Here is a 12,431-nt window from a genome sequence, read left to right as displayed (position 1 = left end):
AATAACTTGTCTATAGATTTTTAGCTGCAAGTTTTTTAATCACAAAATCACTCACCTTCTATCCTGAAAGATGTGCTCGCCTCTCCTCTGGATGGGTGGCCCTGGCGCTGGCAGGGCAGAGCACTGGTCACAAAGCACTTGAACTTCAAGCCCCAGGGACGGGCACGAGGCTGGTGATGTGAGCTGCAGGTTCAGCGGGCACCACCCGGACTCAGGCCGAGAAGGTGGGCTTCCTTCTCCACCTGGAGCCTCGGGATGGCTTTGCCCATCTCGCGGGAGGGATCCTGGGAACCGCCCTCCTTCCACGCACCTGCACCTGAGAGTCCTATAACCCGCGTCTCCTCACGTGAGGCTGAGGGCGCACCTGGGAACCATGGGGTTGGTCGGGCCTCCATTGTGGCTGAGCCACGCGGGGCTGAGGGCGCACCTGGGAACCTTGGGGTTGGTCGGGCTTCCATTGTGGCTGAGCCCATTGAACTTATGACGCTCCACTGCGGTGACGACAACTTCTGGGGACCCTGGAAGCCAGAGTCCGGGTTTAATTCTCACTAGAAGTCGTCTTTTTCATTCTGAACTTCCACACTTGCTTCATGTGGAGATGCTCCAGGACAAAAGGGCGCCTTGGTCCGCTGAGGCGATTTTTCTGATGAAACTGGTCAAATTTCTCCTTGATTCCATCCTAACGATCTCTTGCAGAGCCTGGAGGCTATACCCGGCGCTGAAATAGCTTTGGCGAGTGACACTGGCTTCCTAAATATTCCAAGATGATTTTCTTGAAAAAGATCAGCTGTGGGCTCAGAGCGGCCTGCGCTCTTTGAACGCGGGGAGGAGTCACTTTGGGGCAGGCATCTTCCTGCTTTAACAGCTCGTTTGCCCAGGTTTTTGAAAGCCTCTTTAAGACTCAGTTTTTGTTTTTGCTGAAAGGACTTCTTGGCCGGTGGTTTTATTAAAACCCTGGGAGCTACTAGGGCTTGCTGGACCCAAACCTGACTCCCACAGGAAATCAGCCCATCAGGGTGTGAGAAAGTTTTTTGTGGGGTTTTTTGTTTGTTTGTTTGTTTGGTTAGTAACGTATTTTTTAATCTGATCAAATGGTTACCAGTTGCTGTGAGGCACCTTTTACTTTATTTTTTTTTCTTTATTGTTGTTGAAGGTATTACATATGTCCCCCGCCCCCCCCCCCCCCACCTTCCCCCCCCCCCCCTTTTTTTTTCACCCCAGGCCTTCACCACTCTATTGTCTGTGTCCATGGGTTATGCATATATGCATACAAGCTCGTTGGTTGAGTTCTTCCCACCCACAAGGGCGCTTCTTAAGTGCTTACTTGCTACCTGGTATAAAGAAAATACTGAAGGAGCTAAAGTTTAAATGAGGGAGGGGAAAGGGATGATCCTAGAACACAGCAGCTGTGTCTCCTTTTCCCAGTAGGGAGGTGGGAGGCCACTGAGTCCAGCTGTGTGACAGTAGTTCATTAGGCTTTCTTCAAAGGTGCAGTATTATTTTTTCTCTGGAAGGTGTAATTTTGTGGGCAGTAATGTACTCTCCCTTAATCACAAGCGCATTGAGCTCTCTCTCCCCTTGTCCTCTTCTAGAGACACGATGGGCAGAAAGTTCCATTCGTGAGATTGTGGGTTGGGAGAAGGCGATTTCAACTCCTGCTCAGATCGCAATGAGAACACGGCAAGTGCATTTGGAATGGAGCTTGCTATCCATTCCTCATGTCTGCTGGTATCTTTGTATTCAATTTAGAAAACCATGGCCAAAAGGCAAGAATAATCTGGACATCTTACTTACCCACCTCCCATCTGTAATTAGGTATTGAGGTGTGTTTTTTTAACTAACCCTTCCATTGACCTGAGCCCAATAAACAAACGAAAGGAGCAGGGATATTTGGTTGCCTGATACATTTAATGCTTGTTGTTGTTTTTTAAGGTTTTATCATCAAAAACTTGAAGAGAAAGCCTATGCCTTCCTTCTTCCACATATTTTTCTAGTAGGCCACACGCCCAATAGTAGCAACAGCAACAGCAGTTACTAGTACAGCCGCAGGGCCTTTGCAAAGATGTTTCTTTTTTCGGAAACCTAACAGCCTTGCTTAAAGACTATTCAATCACTATTCACACTCTTCAAATGCTTTAACTGAAATGTCAGAGGCTGCATCCGGGTGGAAATTATTTTATGGCTCCATAATACATTATTTTTCTCTGCAATACCCTTATCTCCTTATTCCAATAAAATATCTGCTAAATATCAGCAAAAGGAGAATCAGTCAATTAAACTTTGTATATTTGTTCTTCACAAGCAATTCTCTAGGTCCAAGTCCAAGAATGGACAATTAAGGCCAATTATTCATGAACTGAAGTGCCATTTGCATTTTTCCCTTCAGGATACATTTGTTATCATCACTTACAGGGAGAGTATTTGCTTGCAGATCTGCCCTTTTACCTCAGAACGGAAGATAATGTTTCTATTTAAACTGAGTCATCCTTGTCCTAAATATTGCAGAGTGGCAAGGACTGCCATCTCCTGTTTCCTTGGGCCAAGCATGACGACAAGACAAACTAGGCTATGGTCCCTACATCTCTTTGCACCCACTGCCATTTTGTGTGGTGGTCAGATGTGTTTATCATATTGCAGAGAATTCTAATACTGGATGAGTTGCATAAGATTCTACCCAAGAAATTTTAAAATAAAATGCTTGCAAATGAAGTGCCTGTTCAACGTATGAAAAATGTGTTCTGAAAGCACCGAAGGAACATTTGCAACTTGAAACTTTTCATCAGAAATTGAGAGAACTCAAGGTCAGTTTAATATTAATTCTCCCCCAGCTCTTTCATCTAACAGATATCAAGTTGCATTTGAATCAGTAAAGAGATATGAATTTAGGTCAGTTTAGCCTTCAAAGGATGAATTTCTTGAGAAATATTTTGTATCCATCTATTTAGTCTTAAGTATCACAGGTTATTTTGAGGTAAAAATGACCAAAAACCTGCCTTTTTCATAGAAATGTAAATTCATTTCTGGTAAAGTGAAATTGCTTTTGAATAATTTATGGAGACAGAGAATTCAGCAGATCTGATAACATCAGTAGCCATGAGATTACCTTGTTCTGTAATGGGTGCTATGGGAACTGGAGAGCTGGAGTTGGTTAACATGAGACTTTCTATCCAGAATCTCATACTGCTTAAAGGCAAGCAACATTTAAGGAAAGTAAAGACTTGGTCAAAATGATGTAAGAAGGAACCTTAACGGAAAATTGCTTCACTCTAAACTTGTTCTCTAGTCCTCCCTGCCTGATGCTGATATCCATTCCACTGCAGTTCCCAGTCAATATACTAGTTACTAGTACAAGGCCTCCTCTCTTAATAGCACCACCCTCTCCTCCTTTTCATTAGATGGGGTAAGGAAAACCTCCAATTAATTACTGATAAACTCCCTATTTCTTCTACTCAAATATTAAAATTCTTTCTCCCCCTCTTTTAGACCTGCTACTGAATCTAACTACCTTGAATCCCACCTGAAATTAAAAAATGTATAATCAGGGGACTCTCCCAAAAATTCATGTTTAGTCTTCTTGTTCATTCATTTGAAATGCTATATTGGTCATCTTTTGTGTGCAAAGGGCACAGCTAATCATTAGTTTAGAAGCTAAGTTGAATAAGACAAAGTTCCTATTTTTAGCATGGGTAGAATTTCTGCACATATAATGTGGGAAAGAAAATTCCAGATGGAAGCAACAGCCTGAGGAAAGTCTGGACTAGAATGTGTTAGAACCCCCAAGTGGGCCAATTTGACTGCATCACGGGGTACATGGAGAAGACCAATGGAGACTTTGATTATAAAGATAGAACAAAGCCAAATGCTAATTAACCTTAAATTCAGAATAAAAAGCTATACCCTATTTGGGAGGCAATGAAGAACCACTGAATGGTTTTGAACCTCAGATGCATAACTGAAAGATAAAGGAAGTTTTTTCTATTTTATGAGCCTTCCTTGATACATCTTCAGAATGCCAATTCTTCTGTAGCCAAGCATAATCTCAATCTCCATTTGTCCTTTTGTTTGTTTGTTTGTTTCTTAAAGATTCTATGCTAAATAAAATGCTGTACTCTTCCTGGATCTAGTTAGTTTGTTGTTGCTGCATACCAGAAGCCAGCAACTTTTAAAGGTGAATGCCAAGTCTCCACTGATTCACTTCCTTATAAGTGGTAGCAGGAGATGAGAGAGGAATTTCCATCTGGGAAATTAAAGCTGCATAAAGCACGTGGACAAACCTATTGACTGTCCAATGATGTGGAGAGAGAGGGCAGGAAGGAAATTGTTGACCAGAAAATAGACAAGAGGGCATTTTCGGGTACAACAAGTGCACCAAACATGAGTTTCCTCTAGAAATGACTCTGACTGCTCCCACTGAGTGATCTTGTGTGTTAAGAATCTTGGCGCATGTGCATAAATTGATAACCTCTGTTACATAACTTCTCAAAGGGCATAGGCTTAGGCCACACACTGAAAATGAAAGCACAGTAAATATTTTCTTTGCTGACATTGTGATGAAACTAGAATAATTTTAACAGATTTTGTTTTTGTGAAAGTTCCTTCCAATTTACCTCATTTCCTATGACTAAGAGATGGCACTGGTGACAGAGAAAAATACTATGTATACTGTAGAACTTTGTGGAAGGTTCCATGTGGGTTTTTTTTTTCTTGTTGTTATTGTTAGGCTTTCTCCTCTTTTAACTTACATATTAAATGACAAGTGAAAATATAGTCTTCTAGAAGATTGTACACAGAATTTTCATCAATAGTTTCTCCCATTATTGGAAGTAAATAATAAGATTTCGGGGGCTGTATTTGAACATCTGTAACTTGACATTTTCATAAATAATCAAGGACACAGGAATATGAGGTTTGGTCAGTAGATTGGAGCAGCAGATGCAAGGATGAGTGATATGACAAAAGGTAGACTGAGAATTCAGAGACCAAAAGTGTCAAGGGATTAGAGTGGGCCATAGCATCTGCAAAGCAAAACTAAAGTGAAAAATGCTCACTGTCTGGCCACTGGGACGTCATTGTTTCAATAAGGATAGCACCAGGGGTGCTTTACCTGAGCCCTGTGCCCAGGAAGACATGAAGGAGGATAAATGTCACAGAAAAGGTGAACAATCATATAGTATTTAAACACAAATTATTAAAAAGGTACAAGAGATATGACATATTACATTTGGAAAAAAATAAGATTATGAGAATTAGGGTGAACAGACTAATGGTGTTCCCTGGTGGTATTCAAAGAGTCCATGGCAAAAAAGAAAAGAAAAAATTAGAGAACAATGTATAAGCTGTTCATAACTAAATTATTTTCATTTTAATGGTTTGTCCTTTCTTCTGCAATTACATTCTTCTTAATTTTCTGATGTTAAATTGTCTTTTCTTTTCAAAATACAAGTAATAGATGGCAGTCTTTTCTTAAACAAAAAAAAAATTTTTTTAAGAATTGAAAAGTATATCCAATCTTCCCAACTTATGTTAATTTTCCACTTTTAGAATGGGTAGTTCAGACCAGTGATCCCTGAGCCTACTTATTACATATATCTTTCCGAAAAATTTTAGCACACATCCATAGCATATGGGACTTTATAACATACATTCATATGCTGCTCTATAATATATATTGGTATTATTAAACTTACACAAAAATATAAATTTAAAAGGATGAAATAAACATTAAAACTTACTTTATTTATTAAAGATTCAAAAGACACTTTAAGTTCTCTCTCATTTTAAAAATATTGTTGAGATTCCCTTATTTGATACATCTGATTTTTTTTTAAATCTTAGTATAACACTTTGTGAGACAGGAATTCAGTTTATTTTCCCACGGAATTTTAGTGGCTGCCATAAGTTAACTGCACACTTTACAAAGACAGCAGAGATCCACACGGAAAAGGGCCTTATTGGCTGTACTTCCTGAATTATGATATTCATTTTTCAGTCCCATCCACCAATTATGCAAAAGCTTTTCCTTTAAATTTGGCTAGTAAATTTCCATCTGCCCTGATGTCAGTCATTCATCCATGCAAACTAACTGGGCAGTCTTGCATTCTCCTATTTTCAACAAATGGATTCAGAACATCTTATTTGGACATTTTTAAAATTCCAAGTGCCTTAAATGTGGAGCTATGAGTTTTATAGGTGAAACTCACTGTTTGTGGCAACTAAATCATTACTAAGAACAGCATTCCCCAAATGCTTTTTTCATGAGTTTCTTTCAAAAGCAGTTCCTTTCTCATCCATTATTAAAATGTGACCTTTACCTTGAAGAGACAGATCAAGTCTGCTTTTTTTATATATATATATCTGCTAGGTAACACACTACTGATAGCTACTTGTCATCGCCAAAAGGGTCAGCAAACCTAGCTCATGAGGGCTTTGTTTTGTTTGATTTTGTTTATAAACATAACCAACAAACCTCTGTGTTGTGGAAAAGATTTTCATGGCCATTGCCTCATATCCTTAGAAAGTATTCTAAAGATATTTTTAAATATAAGGTAATATAATGTGTATCCCTCTTACCCATATGTTAATTTCACATTGCACTATGCTGACACATAGTGTGGCTGAGCAGTCAACACTTCTGAGTGTGGAACTCCCGCTCTGCCCTTGAGAGGTGGAGTCTTGGTCCAGGTCCCTAACTTGTAACTGCTGGAAATGCAGGCTACATTATGATGCCTGGGAGATACAGTCAATGTTTATAAAGCTTACTTTATTATCATGCTCGTAGATAAAAGTCTAAAAATAGAAGTTCTATTATTTTCTTCTTGCATCTCCATCTCTGAGGTGTACATACAATGAATACCAAGGCCTTAGTTGATTTGGATATTGTGCTTTTTTTATTTTTTGAATTGACTGTCAAAGATCAGTAATTTTAATGGCAAAGATTATTAATTAACGTTTTCAGCTGTCTTTATGGACATAGTGGTATATTATATAAAGTGTGGTGTCCACGAATTCTTTAAGTTTTCCAAGAAAAATAAAGAATTCCTTTTTAATGAACAGTGTTAAAACAAATTCTTTAAAAAAAAATCTTTCTCTCCACATCTTTTCTAAAATTTTAAACTGCCTGAGATGAAAGGAAATCTATATAACATGTGTTGGAGCCAGACTTTCCTGCTAATCTTTGAACACACAGCTTCTGTGCCTGCGTTTTCACAATAAGAACCTAGGCACAGCCTTTTCTGGTTCCCTAACGATTGCATTCTCCCTTCAACTAAAAGATGCATTTGATTTCTATTACTACCACCTTTATCAGGATCTTGTGATTATTACTCAAAGTGATCAACGAATGGAAATTAAACACAAACAGAAATTTAATTGAGGATTACTAAAAATTATAAATAGCCTGAAACAAATATCCAAGGAATAAAATATTGAAAACATTAGCCTTTGACATTTTGTTATAATTAATTTTTCACCAAATTGTTAGTTTAAAATTAGCAGATTACAACAAAACACTATAAAAGGATAATCAAATGAAATTAGTATCTTTGGGCCATATAAATTTACCAATAAATAACAACTTGCCAGAAATATTAAACAATACTTTCATATTTGCAAAGGTATACATTCTTATGGTGACTATTGATTAAATAATTAACACACCACCTATTATATTCATTGTTACAAAGACAAATTTTAAAAGTACATTCAATTCTCATTATTCTCAGTATTAGATTCTATAAAGTAACTGCAAATGCTGAATTCATGAATACTGAACCACTTCTCCTAGGAGAAACACAAGGTTAGGTTCCTGCAGGCCTCTGATCACAGCATTTTCATCAGCTAATCAATACATCATCTTATTTTATATGTGTTTCTTTTTAAACATACTTTAATATATTATTGATTCATTGACATTGGACTCACAGCTCTAGCATTATAACTCATGCTTGAACGAAGCTTATTTACATGCAGATATTTTCTCCATGAGGTACATCACAGTCTTCTTACCCTTAGGAACACTAGCCAGCAATTCAACATTCTCTTTGGAGACCATTTTAAAAAGTGAAATTGCCAGCTCAAAAAAACATAAAAATACAAAGAACATGGCAATAAATAGACCAGGAGAAGGGCACTTGTTTACAAAATAAGAGCTGAAATAAGAAGAAAGAGCATTGCTTTGTTTGGCCTCAGCTGAGAACATGGGCATTAGACAACTCGATTTTTTTGAAACTTTACATGTGTCCATGAATGACCATGAAAGTGCTACAAGTATTGATCTGGGGGTTACAAATAAATTTTAGCAAGCAGGTGGATTCACACATACAGAATCCATGAATAATGAGGACCATCTGTTCCTTATAAAACTTAAAATACTAAGTTAATGGAATAGGGAAGCAAAATATGAAAAATCATTCTTTTTTCATTGTCAAGTCTTATTTTAAAATGGGAGGAAAGTATTGTAGTGAAAATGACAAAAGACTCTTTTAAGAGTTTTATTATGAACAAAATAAGACCCTGTTAAGCACTTAAACTTTTAATTACAACAACCACTAAGGTGGTTAACACTGTTATGCCCATTTACAGATGTGGAAACTGAGGCTTAGAAAAGAAAGCAGCCCTGACCAGTGTGGCTCAGTTGGTTGAGCGTCATCCCATGCAGCAAAAGGTCACCGGTTCGATTCCCCAGCAGGGCAGATGCCTGGGTTGCAGGCTCTATCCCCAGTAAAAAGTGTGCAGGAGGCGGACTATTGATGTTTCTCTTTCACATCGATGTTTCTCTCTTTCTGTCTCCCTCTCCCTTCCTCTCTCTCAAATAAATAAATAAATAAATAAATAATTTTTTACAAAAAGAAAGAAAAGCATATTTCCCAAGCTCACCCAGCTATTAATTGGCTGAGCTAGTACTCAATGTAAGCTCAAAGGTCAGAGTGCTCCTACAACTCTAGGAAATATGGCTTTCCTAAATTTAATTCTAGGCTCTCATTTTGAAATCAGTTGATAAAGTTACCACAATGCCATTTTTTAGCTAGAATGTAGTTGCTTTTTTTAAAGTTTTCCCTTTGTTCATGTTCTTGTAAACATTCTATCTAAATCATTCATCTTAACCATGCACAGTCATTCTGCTGACATTCTTGTAAACTCCGTGGAACATAAAAGAGCAAAATGTAACCTTTCAGATAACACAATCCTGTTTTTCTTGTATTTGTTCAGGAATACACTCTTTTGTACACAAGCTTACAGTACTTTCCCAGAAAGGAGGAAATGTGTTCTTTCAGGAACACAGATGGTAAATACTTGTCGCACCTTAAAAATACTGCTAACTCTTCTTTATATTTTGTTATAAATAATAGGGAATGCTGTCATTTTGTTTGACAAGTTTCAGTTATTTCTTACTATACACAGAACAAAGTAAAACTCCTCAGCCTGGCATTTAGAGTCCACAACATGAGTCCGACTTCCTCCATAGCATTCCTCGATACTTACTCTGCTCCATCCAACCCATTCAATTTGCTGCCACTTCAAACACCTTTTCCCTCCAACTCCTGGGTCATTCTTTACACCATTCCTTCTACTTGGCTCTCTTACTTCCCAATACCTCTAGATGCAAAAATATGCTCCCCGCCATACCACTTCAGTGTCTCCGGGTCATAATTAGTTTATTCCACCTTCATAGCTCCTATATGTCCTTGTCTTTAAAAAAGTGACTACACATCATAGGTGCCCAACATATGTTAGTCAAACTGAAACGAAAGAGCCATGAATATCTACGACATATGCATATCTGTTAGGGCATCTTTTACAAAGGACAGCTGAGAAATCATTGCTAATTCTTGTTGGGAAATGATTGAACTTTACATGGGGACAGACTAGCTCTGGGTATTTGGTAATCAATCAGTAAATCAACACTTTAATATAGCTCTTTGTTTTTGTTAGCTTTCTCTACATCTTCCTTACTGCCTGTACTACCCATAGATTTTGGTCAATCCAAATCTTGGGCTAGTGAGATCTAGACCACATCAAGAACTCTCTTCTGATCTGTAATGGAAGCAGGGAAAAGTTTCATTTATTATGCTCTTGGGAACAACATATATGTGCCTACATCCTAGCAGTTAACTCGCAGCGTGAGAATGAAGAGTGACTAATAGCACCTTCTCCATGAAGTGGGGAGATGCTTCTGGATTATGTAAGAAGGTCCAATGTCATTACAAGGATTCCTATTAGAGGGAGGCAGGAGAGTCAGACTCAGTAAAGCAGATGTGACAAAAGAAGCAGAGATCAAAAAAGGGAGGGGCCACCAGGCTAGGAATACAAGCAGCCTCTAAAGCTGGGGAAGGGGAGGAAACCATTCTCCCCTACAACCTCTAAAAGGAAGGCAGCCCTGCCAACACCCTGATTTTAGCCCAGTAAACATGATTTCAGACTTTGGGCTTCCAGATCTATAAGAGAACACATTTATGTTACGTTAAGCCACTAAGTGTGTGGTAACTTGCTACAGCAGCAATAGGAAACTAATACAATATCATGGCTTCTGAGTGGAGAATGGCTTGGAGGGGGGTCAGAGGTGGAACTGGGAGGCCAGCTGAGATGCTATTACAACAATCCAGACAAAGTAGGTCTGTCCAAGCGGAATGGTGGCTGCATAGACCTAAGCTAAAGAGACAAACTGGGGATCTATTTTGGAGGTAAGGCTGACAGGACTGGCCAAATTCCCATAGTTCCTAAACCATTCTTTGTCTTGGCAGAAGCTGAAACCCCTGGGTACTATTTGGCACGCTAGAGTCATCAGTCTTAGAAAGTAAGTGCTGCTTTACTAGGTGACTGATTTGACAAATAAATAATTTACTCACCACCGGAAACATCCAGCCAATGGGAAAAAAAAACCAGCTCACAGCCCGGACTAAACAAGTTTCAAGGCAAACTCTTGGGTTCTGTACTGTCGTAAGGAATGGCAAAGCAAAGTCAGAGAGAGCAGCAGGCACAAAAGCAGATGCCTTCAAGGGGAAAACTGTGCTGTGGTTTAACCCCAGGCTCTGCAGAATTTCCTCTTTACAAGAAGAAAAGTTCTTTTCTCCACCATGGAAAAGAGAAGGAAAGTAATAGCCTTTTCACCCCAGTACTGTTTGTCAGAGCTCCAGTCCATGCCTCCTGTGGGCCAGGACTCCACCTGGCTGATTGCAGTGAGGCCTTCCTAGAGGCAAGATTCCAAGCTGTGGCCTCTGCCCACAGTGCTCTCGCTGCAGCCCAGGGCTGTCTGAAAGGCTAGCTTGAGCACTGAAGGCCCAGGGAAGGGGGACATCCCGCAGGAGACCAGCAATGCTGCCCTGTCACACAATAGACATGTTCATCTCGGGGAGAAGACTAACAGAAGCTCTCACTCCACCAAGCCACCAGGACCTTGCCTGCAGGATTTCCCCAAAATCACCTCCCCAAACTAGCCCCACCATCCCACATCATCACGCCTTTTCCTATCAGTACCGAGTTCATCTCAGCTTCCCAAGGACGCAGCTGACCCAGCAGACAGGTCTCAGGGCTGCAGCATGACTCTTATTTACCCCACAGTCTGCATCGTTGCGTGTTGTCCTGTGTGTGCCACGCACTGCCCTTTCCTCCAACACACTCTCTCTGATTTTCTAACTCTCCCTAGAAATGAAACCACTTGTCATCACAACACAGAGGCGCCCCAACCCAGGGTTTTGCACTGTTGAGAGGGGAGGGGAGCATCCTCATTATCACGTTAGCAGCGGGATTGCCAGTGCTGATCCCTGAGGCTCAGAGCCTCCCACGAGGAGCTCTTCTCCACAAGGGAAGAGGGAGTTAGTTGTGAGAACAAGGTTCAGAAGGCTGCACGCCCTCTCTCCCTGCCTGGCTCCAAATCCCCCAGCCTCCTGCATAATTGCCCTGTCCTCCAGCGTTTGGAGATCATTTGCAGCTCTAGTCTCTTTTGTTTGTTTGTTTTGTTTTATTAAGGTATTACATATGTGTCCTTATCCCCCCATTGCATCCGTACCTTCCCTCTGAGGTTTGATGGTCTGATCGATGCTTCTCTGTCTCTGGATCTGTTTTTGTTCATCAGTTTATGTTGTTCATTATAATCCACAAATGAATGAGATCATGTGATAATTTATCTTTCTCTGACTCACTTATTTTGCTTAGCATAATGCTCTCCAGCTCCATCCATGCTGTTGCAAATGGTAGGAGTTCCTTCCTTTTTACAGCAGCATAGTATTCCATTGTATAGACGTATCTCCATAAGGGTTTAATCTCCAGCATTTACAGGGAACTCATACAATTTAACAAAAGGAAGATAAACAACCCAATCAAAAAATGGGAATCGGACCTAAATAGATACTTTTCAAAAGAGGACATAAGGAAGGCCAAGAGACATATGAAAACATGCTCAAAGTCACTAATCATCCGAGAGATGCAAATCAAAA

At 39.7% G+C, this 12,431-nt stretch overlaps 1 protein-coding gene across 1 annotated transcript in view; it reads left to right on the top strand.

Annotated features, from left to right (window-relative positions):
• Window positions 1-12,431, top strand: part of LOC106726137 — a 97,792-nt gene that overhangs the window by 56,444 nt on the left and 28,917 nt on the right. The gene's annotated exons all lie outside the window — the stretch shown is intronic.

The sequence above is a fragment of the Myotis brandtii genome, unplaced genomic scaffold (genome assembly GCF_000412655.1).
Source record: "Myotis brandtii unplaced genomic scaffold, ASM41265v1 scaffold230, whole genome shotgun sequence".
Classification (NCBI taxonomy): Eukaryota; Metazoa; Chordata; class Mammalia; order Chiroptera; family Vespertilionidae; genus Myotis; species Myotis brandtii.
The sequence above is the reverse complement of the archived record's forward strand: the minus strand, read 5'-3'. Positions and strand labels throughout refer to the sequence as shown.